Source organism: Ambystoma mexicanum, chromosome 5q (genome assembly GCF_040938575.1).
Source record: "Ambystoma mexicanum isolate Mex_15411 chromosome 5q, UKY_AmexF1_1, whole genome shotgun sequence".
Taxonomy (NCBI): domain Eukaryota; kingdom Metazoa; phylum Chordata; class Amphibia; order Caudata; family Ambystomatidae; genus Ambystoma; species Ambystoma mexicanum.
Window position 1 is genome coordinate 204,776,339 of NC_090933.1, and position 15,589 is coordinate 204,791,927.

Genomic DNA, 15,589 nt, shown 5'->3' on the forward strand with positions numbered 1-15,589 from the left:
ACGTGGGGAGGAGAGCTGACTCAGCCACATTTATTCTTTATATTTGAACACTGACTTTCCTTTACATACATACTCTCTGCAATGTGGGAGTGCACCAGAGAGTGCTGTTTAGCTGTGACTGCACCCTACCTCCTGTCTTCTACTGGCGTGTTTATTTGCTCATTCTACAGCATTTCAGCAGCGTGGAGCAACATCTTCATCCACATTGGATTCCAGTGATAGGCTCTACCCTGAACTCACTTGATTAATACATATTGGACTTCCATTGAGACTTATTAATACATTTCTGTATTATTTCATCCTACAAGACGTTAAGCCCTGCCCACTCTACCCAGCTTCCCCATAAATCCGGGAGCGTGCTCGCATCGATCGCACGCAACGTTGGAGTGCACCAGAGAGCGCTGTTTAGCTGTTCAGCAGCGGAGCATTGAGCACACTGCTTTCTTTAAATATTCAAACTCCTGGTATGGCTCTTTATACATTGACTATTACTATGCCATATACCACCTCAGGAGTGTTTGCTACTCATAAATACAGGCTAACTATTGATGCAAAAGATTCACAAACAACCTTCAAGAAACTGAGGAAATCGAAATTACAGGGTGCAAAATCTGTATCTGGTGATATTAGGCAGTTCTCTCAGACATGCAAAGAAAGCATTCCAGCACCCATCCCTCACGTTTTGCGCCTAGCTTGCCTTTACCTTTGCGGCAAACTATAAATTTAAATTAGCCAGTATTTGGCTCCCAACTACTGGCATATTCAAGTCAAATACATGAGGTGTCTTCTATTGAGCCCAAAGGTACTAATGTGCAAGATGTGGAGCAGATTTCATCTCCTAAGCGTTGTGAGGCCCAAATACATTCAAGTGACAACCCCAACTTACCACTTCTATACTCCCAAATATTAAAGAATACAACACAAGTATCTAATAGGAATAAACATTTACAACCACAGCAGACTAGCTGCAAAAAAATAATTGGAGATAATGTAGTTCAGGAATTATTGACGATGCCCTGTTGTCAATCTGCAAAAATCATTTGCGAAACTCAAATTGAGGATTTACCAACAAAACTGCCCCTAAATGTATTGAATTCTCCAAACTAATATCCTGAGCAAGAAAACTCTTCTTTTATCTCTTCGTCCTCTTCGGCCATGTCATATGTTAAACCTACTCCAAGACCCTCATTTGGAATAATCAACCTTCCTAACTATTTGTACAAAATGACTCTAGAAGCCATTAATACTGCCATCATTAGCTTGATGAAAAAAGTTGAGTCCCTCGAAGTGAAAACATATCAAAATACTATGCTTTTGAATGCTCTATCTGCAAAACTTGATTGGCTGACCTTTCAAACAACATATTTGACAAACAGGTTTCAAAGCCTTCTGGTCCTATAACCAGCTCTAAGACATGTGAACCAAGAAGTGGGGGACCTACTTCCATCATGCCTATCATGGTAGGTTACCATACCGTGAGATATTAGAAGATGCTGAACAGTGCAATATAAGTATACCTCCAAATATTCTCTCACAAACTGATGCATGTGGAATTATTGAAATTGTGGCAGAAAAAGAACCAATGGGGCTACAAAGGGGACCAAGAACCAGTGTTTGATCTATTTCACCCATTAAAACAGAAAAAAAGCAACGTAAAAATGTGAGCCTTAAAAACATTCAAAAAATTAAGAACCAGCCCTCTTTATCTCGAATAAGTAATAGCAAAACAAAAAAATGTATTAAGACACTAACCACTCCAGTGCGAACGGTTGGGTCAGTTAAACTACGCAATTACTGCCCGATTTCAAAGACTGTGAATGTCAAACAGTTGACTTGAGAAACACAGATAGAAAATTCCTGTATTCAACCAAGCTCCCCGATAAACCTGGAGGAGGAAGAGCAGGATGATATGTTGAATTTTTCGACATATTCAGTATCTTCTCTTTCTAGGGTAGAGGTAATATCTGAACCGTTGCATTACCCTCAGGTGAGCCTCAATAATAGCAATGAGGAAAAAAACAAAAATGTAGAGGAAATAGAAGATGATTATCCTCATTTTAAGACCTGGAGCAAAAACGATCACGCCTGTCTACTCAAGCCCCAAAGACAGATCATAAATACCATAACAGGACTGATCCCCAGTTTACTCAAAGAGGGACTCGCAAGAGACATATTTCTCCTGGCATAGGACTTCAATCAGATATAGTCATCACTTCGAAGTACAGATGAGCAGGGAATATATTAAGCCCAGTATAGGGTCCAGAGAAATGCCTATACGCTAATGTTAAAAATGATCAACAGACAAAATGTTGATCCTTTTCCAAATCACACAACATTATGAACGCCCTTCAAGATGGTACCAACCCTCAAACGCATACAATCACAAGATATCAAGTATACACAACGTATTCATGAATCTAAGATGGTTACAGTCAAGCTTACTATTCCCCCACAGATTGTGAAAGATCTATTATGGAGAAAAAATTTCAGCATCAGGGGTTTGAATTATATGTACAAACACCTATATATCCAGCGACAGGCAACAGATGTCTCATCATAATCAGGACATAGCTGAATTACACCCAGAAAGATATAAAAATGTATCTAATCCAAAGCTGCAACCAAATTGCTCACACCACTGTACTGACTCCCGCTCATGGTATACATTTGAACCACTCCTCGTCAATTGCGAGGGGGAAAGAGGTCACTTATGACTAGAAGTTTATTTTAAAGAGTAGACCACGAAACCAGATCAGCGTATTTGGTCTTGGTTGAAAAAAGCTATTAGCGATAACAATCATGGGAAACACTTCTAATGCCAGGATTCAATGAAGAAGAAAATGTTTGCAATGGCTGTGTTGGAATACTAGAGGGTTCAAACATTGAATAACCCAAGATAAAACAAGATTTCTAGCAGAATTTGATGTCATTGCCTTACAAGAGACGTAGATAACGGTTGAACCCACGTGGCCTAACTTTGAAGTCTCTTGGATCGTGGAAAAAAAGTAGGCAAATGGCAGACCCACAGCAGGAATGTTGCTAGCAGTGAAACTGTATTTGGGGATTCTATTAGAGGGACAGGCATCTCCACATTCCAGGATACAACTTATTAACTAACATCAACAAATCCTAACTTTCCCATGGGCACTCATATATCAATCTTACATTTATACTGGAATCCAATTGCGATTACAGACGATAGGTTCTTTTCACTTATAAGTCGCATGTTAGATCTTATTGCACAAGATGGCCACATTCATAGGACCCTTATGGAGATTTAAACATTAGATTCATATCAAATAATAACAAAGTCCCTCCGTTGAGAGTAGATCGATGGCTCAATCTAATGTCTGCAAGAAATCTCACAATGTTAAATGGCACCATGGCGGGTGACATCCCGCCAGCCCACACATGGAAAAGAGAATCATTTTCCTAGACTATGGGCCTGATCACGACTTTGGCGGTAACGCCGGCGGTATGAAAAATCCATCAAGGGATTCCAACCGATATTTAAACATAAACATCCTTATAAGTCGACTATCAACTGCCTTAAAACACAATTCCGAACCAACTTAAAGAATCTCAAAAAACGATCTACGAGAGAAATACAGTCAGAAATTGTGCGACTTTGAACACACTATAAACGAGCGATTAAACAATATATGTCCTTTAAATATCTGACTGATGGAAAAAGAATGATGGCAGCAATATTAAATAAATCAAGTGCCCAAATATGGGGTCTACTCAAGGAAGGCAACCCCAATGTTGTGTCGTCCCTGCTGATAAATGCAGTAAGTGAACAAAGCTGGGTCAATCATTTTACCGAAGAATTGGTGAACAGTATGATAGGCGGTTTAAACTATAGTGAATATTAATTGTCTGGATGTGGTTGAAATGTTCTTGGTTTATTGCTAAATAACATGTGCACGTTCTCTAAGTTTATCTAATATTTGGAAGGGGGTAACAAACACATGAACGATCACTGTTTCAGTTGTTGTCAAAGATGTTTTGTTTAGAAATGTACAAATGTTTTAACTTCTTTTAATATTTGAAAGGCTTGTAACTAACAACCAAAAAAAATAAACAGACTAAAAAGAAAACATATTCTCCTTTTCACACTTTTTGTACAAGATATAGGGCATGCATTAGGTTTTGTTCATATAGGACATTTTGATTTGACGCACTCAACTAGGACTGTTTTGTTTATTATTTGATGGCCGAGACTACTCCCATCTTATCTATAGGGCAAAGTAGGAGTTTCTCCAACCCCATTGAAACTTCAATAAAGGTTTTACATACTATACCATGTGTGTCAGCGTCATACCTGTGGTACCATGACTCCCTTACAGTGTATATGTATATGATGTTATGTGTGTGATTGAGTGAGTGCATGATGTATGGGTGGCTGCCTGGGTGTGCGTGTGTGAGTGTATGGTGAAAGGATGCACATGTACATGGATGAGTGGCTTGGTGTGCATGTGTGTGAGTGTTTGGTGAATGGTGTGTGCATGTGTGTGTGCTTGTCTTTGATGCCTGGATTACTTATTGGTAATCTTCATTACTCCTATCCCTACACTCCCTCATCCCGGTACTTGTGTATGAGGTATACATAAGTATCATGATGAGGTAGAGTGATGTGGAGGTAATGCCTGGCTAGTTACCTGTGATTTACATTACTCCTTGTCCCACTCTTCCTCATCCCAGTACTTACATAAAGGAAGAGGGATGTGGAGGTAATTCTGGGCTCAGGAGCTGATTTTGGAGTAGGGTGTGGGAGGGAGAGTGGACACGTGGGGTGTGGTGGTGCGGGGGTTGTGCATTAAATCATAATTGTGATCCATGTACAGACTATGTTCTGACATTATACCTAAAATAAAATATTGAATTTATATTTGTAATACGCAAACTAGTTAAATTTCATTGCTGTAACAGAAGATTGGTTTGCAGTAATTCAGGATCAAGATTCAGCATATCCACACTTTGTACATGCAAAACACTTACATCATTGGGCTACTTAGAAGTCCAAAACATAGTCGTTTGGCTTTTAGGTTAATGAATTCTGATTGTTTCTGTTGTATAGTGCATGCTGTGAGTGAGTGGTTTGAGAGAATGTTGGTATGACATTGTGGAAGATTTGGATGAAAGTTCATCTAGTTCAGTCAGTTGAAGGAATTGTAAGCCTGCGTGATGGGACCCAGTGGTTTTCCTATGTAACAGCTTAAGAGGCTTACAAAAAAGCTTGATGTGAAAAACCTACAAGAAGTGTACAAAACCAGCTTCATTACATTGGCGAGGAGGGTGGAAAGCGTCCTTGTGCGATCAGCTGTTTATGCAGAGGTCCTTTCCTCATAGAAACTGCATTGTGCGATGTAAATGGCACAGCGAGAAGGAGACCACCTCAATGCTATGCACCGTATGTCGATGGCATCAAAAGATCACAGCGCCATCGTAGGTCAATCCGAAAATGGAAAGGGCGGTGAAGGAGACATAAAATCTGACGTGCCTGAGAAATCATCATTACGTCCGGTAAAGACAGCGGTTCAGGAGTTTTTGAAAAATGTCAATGAATACGTAAACAAGAAGGCTAAATGTGAAGAGGTAGAAGGGTATCCACATAGGAGCAGGAGGGACAGTGAGGAAGTTCGTAAAATGTCTCCAAGGTACTGTACGAGGTTCTGTAAGAATTGCTCAGGATCAAGTGCAGAGGAATTAGTGAAGGAAGATGAACATTTAAATTAATATGTTAGCTCAAATAGAGGTGATGTTTTGGATTTGACTGGGGAATAGCTATATGGTAGTACTGCAGCAATTAGATCCCTATTTAATGAGATTCGTTAAGGAAATTTCATTTGAGCAAAGAGAAGCATAACGCTTATGCGTGCACTATGTTGTATTGTACATACAAGATAAGAAATAGTAAAACATAAGGTATATATAAATGTTTTCACTAATGGTAGTGCAGGAAGCATTTACGCAGTGTGAGTGGGCTAGAGATAACACATTGAGGATTTGCAGTGTTAAGTTGCGAGGAGCAACACTGAATTTTAGCGCTGTTATGGTTTACATGATATATATGAGTGTGGTTAATGGGAAGTGAGCTGCCAGGATCTGTTAGATGCCAGTGTTAAGTTAGTGTGTATCTAGGGCATTTGACTATTATCAGTTATATGGAGATTGGTGATATATGTAAAAAAAAAAGCATGGCGAGTGTCTGGGCATAAGTGTATGGTTATGTCTTAGGCTATAGTATTAACCTTTTGAGGAATTCTATGTTACAGGCAAAGTATCTAAGGACTTTTGCGATTGGGTCATAGTATTAACCTTTTTAAGGACTTCTAGGTTACAGGCAAAGCATCTAAGGACTTTGCGATTGGGTCATAGTATTAAACCTTTTGAAGAATTCTAGGTTACAAGCAAAGCATCTAAGGACTTTTGCATTTAAAGTCATGTATATAAATGTAGGATGTTACTTGCTATATGTGTGGTTAGAAGGCACATTTAAAATGTGACGGATATTTGTTTGCCAAAGTTAGGTATAAATGCTATTTGTCTTTAGTAGTGATAAATAAGCACGGGTATAGGTTCAAATGTGTATGGAAAGCATTGTTACTTAAAAATGTTCGGGGGTCGCGCTTCCCGATGGTATGAAGTGAAACTGTGAGTGGGAGGTAGTGTCTACAGGTTGAGTAAAACAGTATGCAAAGTTAAGTTAATTCATGTATGTTGGTAGGTATCCCATTTGTTTTTTGGGGTAGCGCCCCTCATAATGCAAAGGTGTTAGGTTTTTGGGAAGTGCTGTAGGAGTATGGGAGATAGCGACTACCGTGGTTAGCAATGTCATGGTTTGGAGTATATAATGCTGAATTTAATGAATATAGTCAGAGACTTCATGGTATGGTCACGCAAATAGTGGTATTACTGTTTTGGTGTGAGGATGGTGATTCTGTTGGAAAATAACGAGTTGTAAACTCATTCCTTTAAGGGAGAATATTCCACAAGAAACATTTTAGAGTAATTGTGATTTGGCAGGGGACGCCCGCCGTTATGAGTGTGTGTGTGGATACTGAAGAAATGATTTGTTAAACTGGAGTTTAATGGAATGAGTTGCATTTTGTTGCATATATTTTTTAATCTATACACTGTCCTTTTATAATGAAGGTGCAGTGTGAACAATGTACGACTCGTTTTTCTCTACCAATTGAGTGCAGGATGGTGGCCTTTAAGTGATGTATGAAGGTTCCGAGGATGTCTGGCCAGAATTCTGGAGTAGAGTGTCGGTGGGAGGTATCACAGCCTTGGCTCTTTGTGTGTGTGCGCCCTTTTGTCTGAGTCGGGTTGTGAGTGCGGTTGTGTCTGTGAGAGGGTTGCTGTGTTTGTCTTGGTGTTAGATTATTGCCACTGGTTCTGATGTTATATTGCTTGTTAGTTACCCGTTACACCAGATGTGGTGACGGTTTGGCCTCTGCGGAGGCCTGGCAGTGCTCTGGGGTGGCAGCCTGGAGGTTCGTCCGTGTCAGGGATGGACAGAAAGTGGTAGGTTTGTTATTGATGGCGGAGAAATGTAGATTGGTTGCCCGAGAAGGTGACATGTGTGTACTCTAGTGTGGCAGACTAGATGCTCATTTGTGGCAAGAATGGGCAGGAGGAGTATTGTTATTGTTACAAGGGGTGTTCATAAGTTTGAAGTTTTAGGTTTTGTGTCACACCTATAGGAAGTTTGATACACCTGGTTGGGTGCATCTGCCAGTGGAGGTATGAGAGTGTTGTAGACACTATTCATTGTTTGCAGGATGATGGTGTGCCCAAATGTGTGTGTCCCTTAACGGGAGGAGATGTGGTGTATAGTGCTTGCTGTGAGGGAGTGGTCTGAGAGAATGTTGGTATGTCATTGTGGAATGTTTGGAAGCAAGTTCATGTGAAGGTTCTAGTTCAGTCAGTTGGGGGACTTGAAAGCCTGGGTGATGGGACCCAGTGGTTTTCCTATGTAACAGCTTAAGAGACTTACAATAAAGCTCGATGTGAAGAACCTACAAGAAGTGTACAGAACCAGCTTCATTACATTTTCCTTAGTTTGTAACTCTTTTGTCTCTGATTTTTGTAATTCTAAAAAGTAAATGTAGATTGTATTGTTTATAATTTCCCCAAAATGTGTTCCATTGCCCTTAATGGGTATATATTTTTAAATTAAACTGATCACATTCCATTTTTTGCTAGCATTTGTCTTACCTTTAATGTTAAATGTGATAACTCCCTGTGGGTTTCCATTTAGGGTGGTTGTCCTTGCGGCATGATAACCATTTGTTTCCCAAAATAGCCGCATATTTATAGCGTCGTGATGACACGATTGCGCTCGTTTTACGTGATCGCATCATCATGCAGCCACCATCTTGGATTGGGATTGTTTGCTCTTTAGAGCTATATCAATTGTTTATAGTTATGAGTTTTGTATAATTATGTGTTACTCACATAAGTGTTTGGTTCATTTTGTATCTTAGTGCATTGTTAATGCTATCATAATACAAACCATGCTTTTGGTGATCTTACCAGATTCTGAATATACTGCTACATGTAAATACGAGCTTTATCAAATATAACTTTTGCAAAATTATTCCCAATTCGTTACTGATATACAACATGTAGGTTAATCGTACATTGTGGTGTACTTACATGGCTTAAATCTAGGGCTGAACTAGTTATTCCTTTTCACATATGTGCAAAGTATTTGGAGATGCATTATACTTCATTACTTGGTCATTATAATCAATGTCATAACCATTAAGTAGGCATGTTTCTTTAGTTCATGGGGACAGTCAATTCTAGAGTAGATTGTGCATCTCTGCATCTTCATTTAGACCAGTGTGGCAGCTGTCCAGTAGGCATATCCATTGGGCCGCCTCTGCTATTAAAATTTTCTCTATGGTCCCTCCTCGTGGTGGCATACAGATTCTTTCAATTCCAAAGAATTTGATACTGTCCTTTGGTTCTCCTCGATGTTGTTTTTGATAATGGTAACCTAGTGGGAATCTTATATCTTAATTTTTAATTGTTCTCAGGTGTTCCTGTATTCAGATTTTTAGCAGTCTGATGGTGCTTCCCACATATGGTTTTAAGCAGATGCATTCAATAGCATATATGACATATTTGTGTTGCAATTGATAAAAAGTTTTATGTTTCTGCTTGTCCCAATTGGCAGTGTAATATCTTGCTTACCATTCACTGAGTTCAGACATGCAATGCATTTGCCACATTTGAAATTGTCCAGGCTAAGCAGGCATATGTCATGCCTTATTAGGTGCTAGACAGGCATTTTGGTGCAGTCGGTGTAGTCATTTCTTACAGTGGCGTGACTTTTTTTTACAGGGCATCTCTGATAAAGCAGTCCTGCTAAGTGTAATAACCTGATTGGAGTGGTATTTGGGATCAGCCAGTCTAGTCGATCCTCAGTGGTGGCTCATCCATAATGGATGACGGTGCGTCAACCCACCGTCCCCTCACCATTATGGAGGAGCCGAGGAGCCAGCCCAGTAACACACTGACTGGGGAACTGCATGTCCGTAGGTGCGAGGGTGTGCTCCTGCACCTCCTAGCACATATAAACAGCCCAACCTGGCTGGAGAGGGGCATTTCATCACCCATGCTCAGGCCACTGGGTGCATGTGCAGGGACCAGGAAGCTCTTGCTTCCTGATTCCTGTTCAGGCTTTGCGGGAGCTGGAGCACACGGAGGAAACCTCAGGACCGGGCCAGAATATATGTTTATGTTCATTTATTTATTGTTTAAATGTGTATATGGATTTGTGTATGCTTGTGTTATGAGTGAGTGTATTATGATGGGTGCTTGTGTGAATGAGCCAGTGCATGCTGTGTGAATGTTGTGAGAATGTGTGTGTGACTGTGTGTGTGTGCGTGCGCTGGCCCCTTGGAACTGATTTTGGCAAGAAGGGGGAGGAGGGTTGTACATAAAAAGCATTTTGAAAATGCCTTTGTTGCCAATCCCTCACCCCACCGGCCAAAATCACCTCTCCTTCTGAGGTACTGTGGGGCCCAGGGGACAGTGATGGTATGTGTTTTTTACTGGATATCTATCATAGTTGTCTGGTGAAATAAATATCATGCTTGCTCCATGGAACACCCAGCGCCTCGCTCACACACATAATCACGTTGATTGTGTGTATGTGTTAGGCTCTGTGGGGCTTGGGGACGGGGATGGTAGCTTTTACTGGACATCTATGATAGATGACTAGTAGAAAATGCCATGCCTTCCCCATGGCGCCTCATATACATACATAATCACATTGATTATGTGCATGTGTGAGGAGCTGAGGGACCAAGGGGGCAGGCATAGCATTTTTGACTGGGTGTCTGTGATAAAGCAAGCATGATAAGTGTTATTATGTAAGTGGACTGGCATTGTAGTGCTGCCAGTGTAGCCATTTCTTACTGTGGCAAGACATTTTGTGTTGGAATTTTTCATAAAGCAAGCATTATAAATGTTATGTAGCTAGACTGGCATTGCAATGCATCCAGTCTAGCTATTACTTACTGTTGCATGATATTTTGTAGTGGGCATCTTTGATAAAGCAAGCATAATAAGTGTTATATGGTGCAGCCAGGTTGGATATATTTGCACACTATGGCATGCATTTTTGTTAAACCAACAGGAGTATGTTGTGGGGGTACTGGTATATAATGGCAGAACCAGCATGTACATATTTTCTTATAGTATCATTACGGGCATTATGCACAAAGCAAACATAAGTATGTTCGTGTATGGGAATACTGGCATATATTGGTGCAGCCAGTATGGAAATGTATGGGCACAGCCAGCGTGAACATGTTTTTATACTTGCACATGTTGTGAGCAAAGGTATCATGAAAATATGTTGGAGAAATGCTGCTGTGCACATGGGTAACTTGCATCTATTGGATTTCTTTCATGAGTTACCCTACAAAACCAATTGCAAACGTTTTGCCTTTTACCCAATTCTCCAAATAAAGTGTCCTGTAACATGCACCATTTTAACCCATAATTTTAAAACAAAATCGTGGGGAACAACCGACCTGCACCCCTTTATTTAGTTTCAGGCTCTCTTGCCATGCTCGATCACTAAGACTTATTTGGTTTAAATATTTACGCCCCTACACTTTACAAATTCACCACCACCACTGCAGTTTCTTACTGAGCATTGTACATTTTTCTAGTCATCTCTGATAAAGTAGCCATGATAAGTGTTATTAATTTGACTGCCATTTTGGTGCAACCGGTCCTATTATGTTTTTATGTGGCATGGCATGTTTTACTGTAATATGTTTATTACGTGTCTAGTCGTGTGTACATTGTGCAGCCAGTAGGACATGATTTCATTGTGGCATGGCATTTTTTTTATAGAAAAGCGTTACATTCATTAAAGCATTAATGTTCTTGTGCACTGGTGGTGACTTGCAGGTATTGGATTTTTGGGTTGGTGTTACCCTACAAACAGTTGCAAACGCTCTGGCTTTTTAGCCATTTCTTCTCAGAAAGTGTGCTGTATAATGCATTAAAACACATATTTATGGGTTACTCCAGGTGCAGTATTCAGCGTGCCGATGCAGCAGCATGATCATCATGTGTATTGCGCGAGCATGATAGTCTAGGCTGGCCCAGAGTGAGGCACGACCCGTGATTTGTTTGCCGAGGTTAGGGGGGGGCCCTCTGCATGGTTCGCAGGGAGGAGCCCAAACTTTGTGCTATGCCACTGAGTGGCAGACCTCAGAGCAAAATCTCAGTGGGTCAAAATTACAGTTGGTGACATCAGAGCACAATTACATTGGGGCACAAGGGTGCAAATCCCAGTAGATAGAATGATAGTGGGACATAGAGAAGCAGACATGCAGTGGAAAACTATTGGAGAGAAATCACTGGAACATCTAGAACAGAATCGCGATGGGTCACCTGAGAGATGTACAGTATACGGTACAAAGTAGAATGGTGAGCAGGGTAGTGATACGAGGTGCAAATAATCATGAAACCGCAGATTGCAAGTTATCAAATGCCATAAATACGAAAGAAAAGGCGTTGCAGTGCTTAAAAAGCATAACAAAGCATTAACTGCCATAACAAGGCATGAAAAGCCTGACAATTGAAACAGCACTGGACCCTCCCCACAATGCTACTACTGGCCTCTGTACACTGCTCCAGTTTAAGCTTCTCACTGTACCACTATTGCACCCTGTCTCTCCCCCTCCTTAACTCTTATACGTGCATTGTGCACCATAAACAAGTAGGTTCGGGGAATTAGCAGAAAAGAGAAAGGGGCGGATCTGATACTCCACTCATTATCTAAAGTATTAAGGGATGTGGGAGGCAGGGGCCATTTGGTTCCAGGGAAGAGCTGCACGAAATATGAAAACCCCTTGCACTCATTTCTCCTTTGTTATCATGTTGGTTGGTAGGCAGGCACATGTCTCACATTGCACTCTAAATTCCTCAGGTTCATGTTGGAGATGTTGCCAGAGAAATACCCATTAGGCAAGCATCTGTGTTTGTCAGATATTTGTCGGGAAGTGGGGCCAGAATCCCTGATTGTTTCTACCAGAAGTCTTCCCCAGTGTCTCCAATAGACTTCAATCCTCTCTCATACAGGGCATACAGCCACATGTAACCGCATTTGCTCCCTCGACTGAATTTGGGACATCGCCATAGCCTAGCTTTCAGAAGATTGATGAAACCCTAAAAGGGGATCTTTATGAGGCAGTCAATGCAATGAGAAACAGGAAAGATCAAAGATGGAGTGTAAAATCTTCAAAGTACCCTGTGAAGCAGGGCACACCATCCCTTTTCCCGAGGGGGTGCCACTGCTGCAATGGGATAACTTTATGGTGAGCCGGGTACCCCTAGCCCAAAGATAAGCTCCTCCTCCTTCACAAATCTCAGGATATAATTACATCCCTCACCACCCCCTATATCACATCAGCCGACCCCTCAGTTCCAACGACCCTACTGCAAGCACTACTGCAATGACACTGGAATACACATGAGGGGATTAGAGAGGGGAATTTGTGAAGGAGGGAGCACTAAGGACCAAAAGTATATGCATAACAGTGAAGGCAATATTTCATTACAATTAAGTCCTGTTGTAGAGACATGTTAAGTTGAAAGTCCTAAGTGGCGGATCTGCCGTTAGCCCCCTGAACAGTTTGCATTTCCTGCACTTGTTTACAAAACTTGTTTTGCTCGTGAGTCCTAATCCAAGGCTTCCCTAGGGAGACAACGGTGATGCGTGCCCTGTGAAAGGCCATAAGCCTCTTAGGTGGGGTGCCCAAAGGTCAACCTAAGGTTTTCTTTAGCAAATTAACATCGGAGGCAGTGCCTAAATGTTGCCAGTGATTGCAATCCTTTGCAAATTGAATACTTAGGGATCAGTAGCCTATTCCCTGTCACATCGCCTGTAAGGGCTCTTGCATTACAAATTGGCTAAACATTTTCTTCTTGAATGAAAGGATGCAGATATTCCCATATATTATCATTGAAGATCATGTTCAGGAAGACTTGGGCAGGGATTTCCAGGGTCCCTTCTGTCCATTATGTGATAAGGGCAGAACATTCATACGTTATCTTTACCTAGAAAGACGCCTGGGAGAGTCCTTAATGTGACAACGCTCAATGATTCATTGGCTACCAAATGTATAAAACAATGTAAAATTCTGATTGGAAGGTGAGTGAAAACCAACTTCCAATATTGCTAAAAGAAATGTGAATCTTTGCCAACACGTTAGCCTGTGCTTGGGAAAGTCCTGATGGACTGGGAAACAAGCAAATGAGGATCCAGCGGAAGCTCTGCTGTGGCAATCGGCCCAAGATCAAACTCTGCTGTGGCAATCGGCCCAGGATCAAACTCTGCTGTGGCAATCGGCCCAGGATCAAACTCTGGCAGCTAAAAGCAGCTCGGATCTGTACATGCCAGACAACTTGCCTCTCAGTGACTAGATGTAACTGTAGCGGCTCTCACTCCCACTCTCACGGCGAGACAGGCTTGTTGCAAGCCTCAATGACCCCTCCCACAACATGCCCAGCGACTTGCCCTGCCAGGCCTGACACAAATAGGCTGGCACACCGAAAACGAAAGGCTTGTAACAAGCTTATTTGGTGGCCTAATGCTACAAAGACCCACATACAATGAAAGAACATTCATCAAAGACCCATGAGTGACTGGTGACAAATTGCAACCTCTGACTAATGGTCCTGCTCCTGCCACCAGACAGCCGCACCCTACCCCAGCATCAGGTCATTGTTTTATCAAATACATCATCACCTCTGGTCCTTACTGTGTCGAAGACGTATTTCTCACCACCGAAAATTGTTACCACCAAATCTGTCTCTGTGGTTGGTGACCAGGGACGACATTTAGGGGGTGCAAGGTGTTGTACCTGTAACCCCTGAGATCTCCCTTGCTAGCCCTGTGGTCTCCATTGCTACCCAGAAAAAAACAAAATAAATTAGGCTCCTGTGCTGTGGCCAGCAGCATGTGGCTCTTTGTTTCTTGAGTGGCTGGTTTTCTGATAGCTATAGCTGGTAAAATAGCTCAGTGGGTTGAGCACTCACTGCTACAATGTGGGTGTAATCTGCAGGTTACAGGTTTGACTCAGGGCAAGCTCAACTCAGTCTTTCGTCCTGCTGAGGTTGATAAATGAGTACCAACACAGGTTGGGTGATATTCTATGTATTTTCAAAAGGTTTGGAGTTTTAGGATCGGGACTCCCGGTCCCCTGTGCACCTCCTATTGGTGGGTAAAGTTTAGCCTGCAGCCTGGAACATGGTTTGTCTGGGGACCAACTCCGGGGTTCCCAAGTAATTTGATGCTTGTTGGGGTGACAAACCCTTGAAAGGTGTGGGCGGTGGCTGGATCCGTGGGTCCAATATTAGCAATTCTGCTACTTGTTACTGTCTAGTAATAGTCCAGTCTTTAGGTTTGTATGCATGGTGTTTTATTGGTGTACACTACCAACAAGGTCGATGTGGCAAATTAAGCCAGAAGTGGTGAAAACAAACAGCCGACGCGCGTTTCAATCGAAGTCTTTATCAACGCAGAGGTGCAGTGGCAGCAGACTCGTAATAGAGCTGTCAGCTGGTCCCCCCATGTTAGGTTGCCAGGTGGAGGCTTAATGGCCTGATCTGGTGCCGGGATCAGGGACGTGTTCCAGTCGTGGTCAGTCTATGTATGTTTGTTCTATATTAAGCGCTTAAGTGTAAGTTCTAAATAATAACACATCATTATCGTTTGGCCTTGGACGTCTGCTTGGATTCGCAGTAATTTGGTAATATGGGCCTATATGCGCTGATATTACCAATACATATGGTGATCCATTCTTGTATGAAATGTATATAACTCAGTGATATCATAACCATATTTTTCGTAGTGTACTTAACAATGCTATGTATTCCACTTCCTGTTTTGTCAAGGGTTGAAAGGATGTGTTCCATCGCTTCCCACTTGTCAGTTCAGGGTGGGGTCAAGTGCCATCACTTCCTGTGAAGTCATCAAATGTCAAGGGTCGTGTGATGTCACTTCCGCTACCACTGGCATGTTGGTGAAATGACGTCCCTGCAG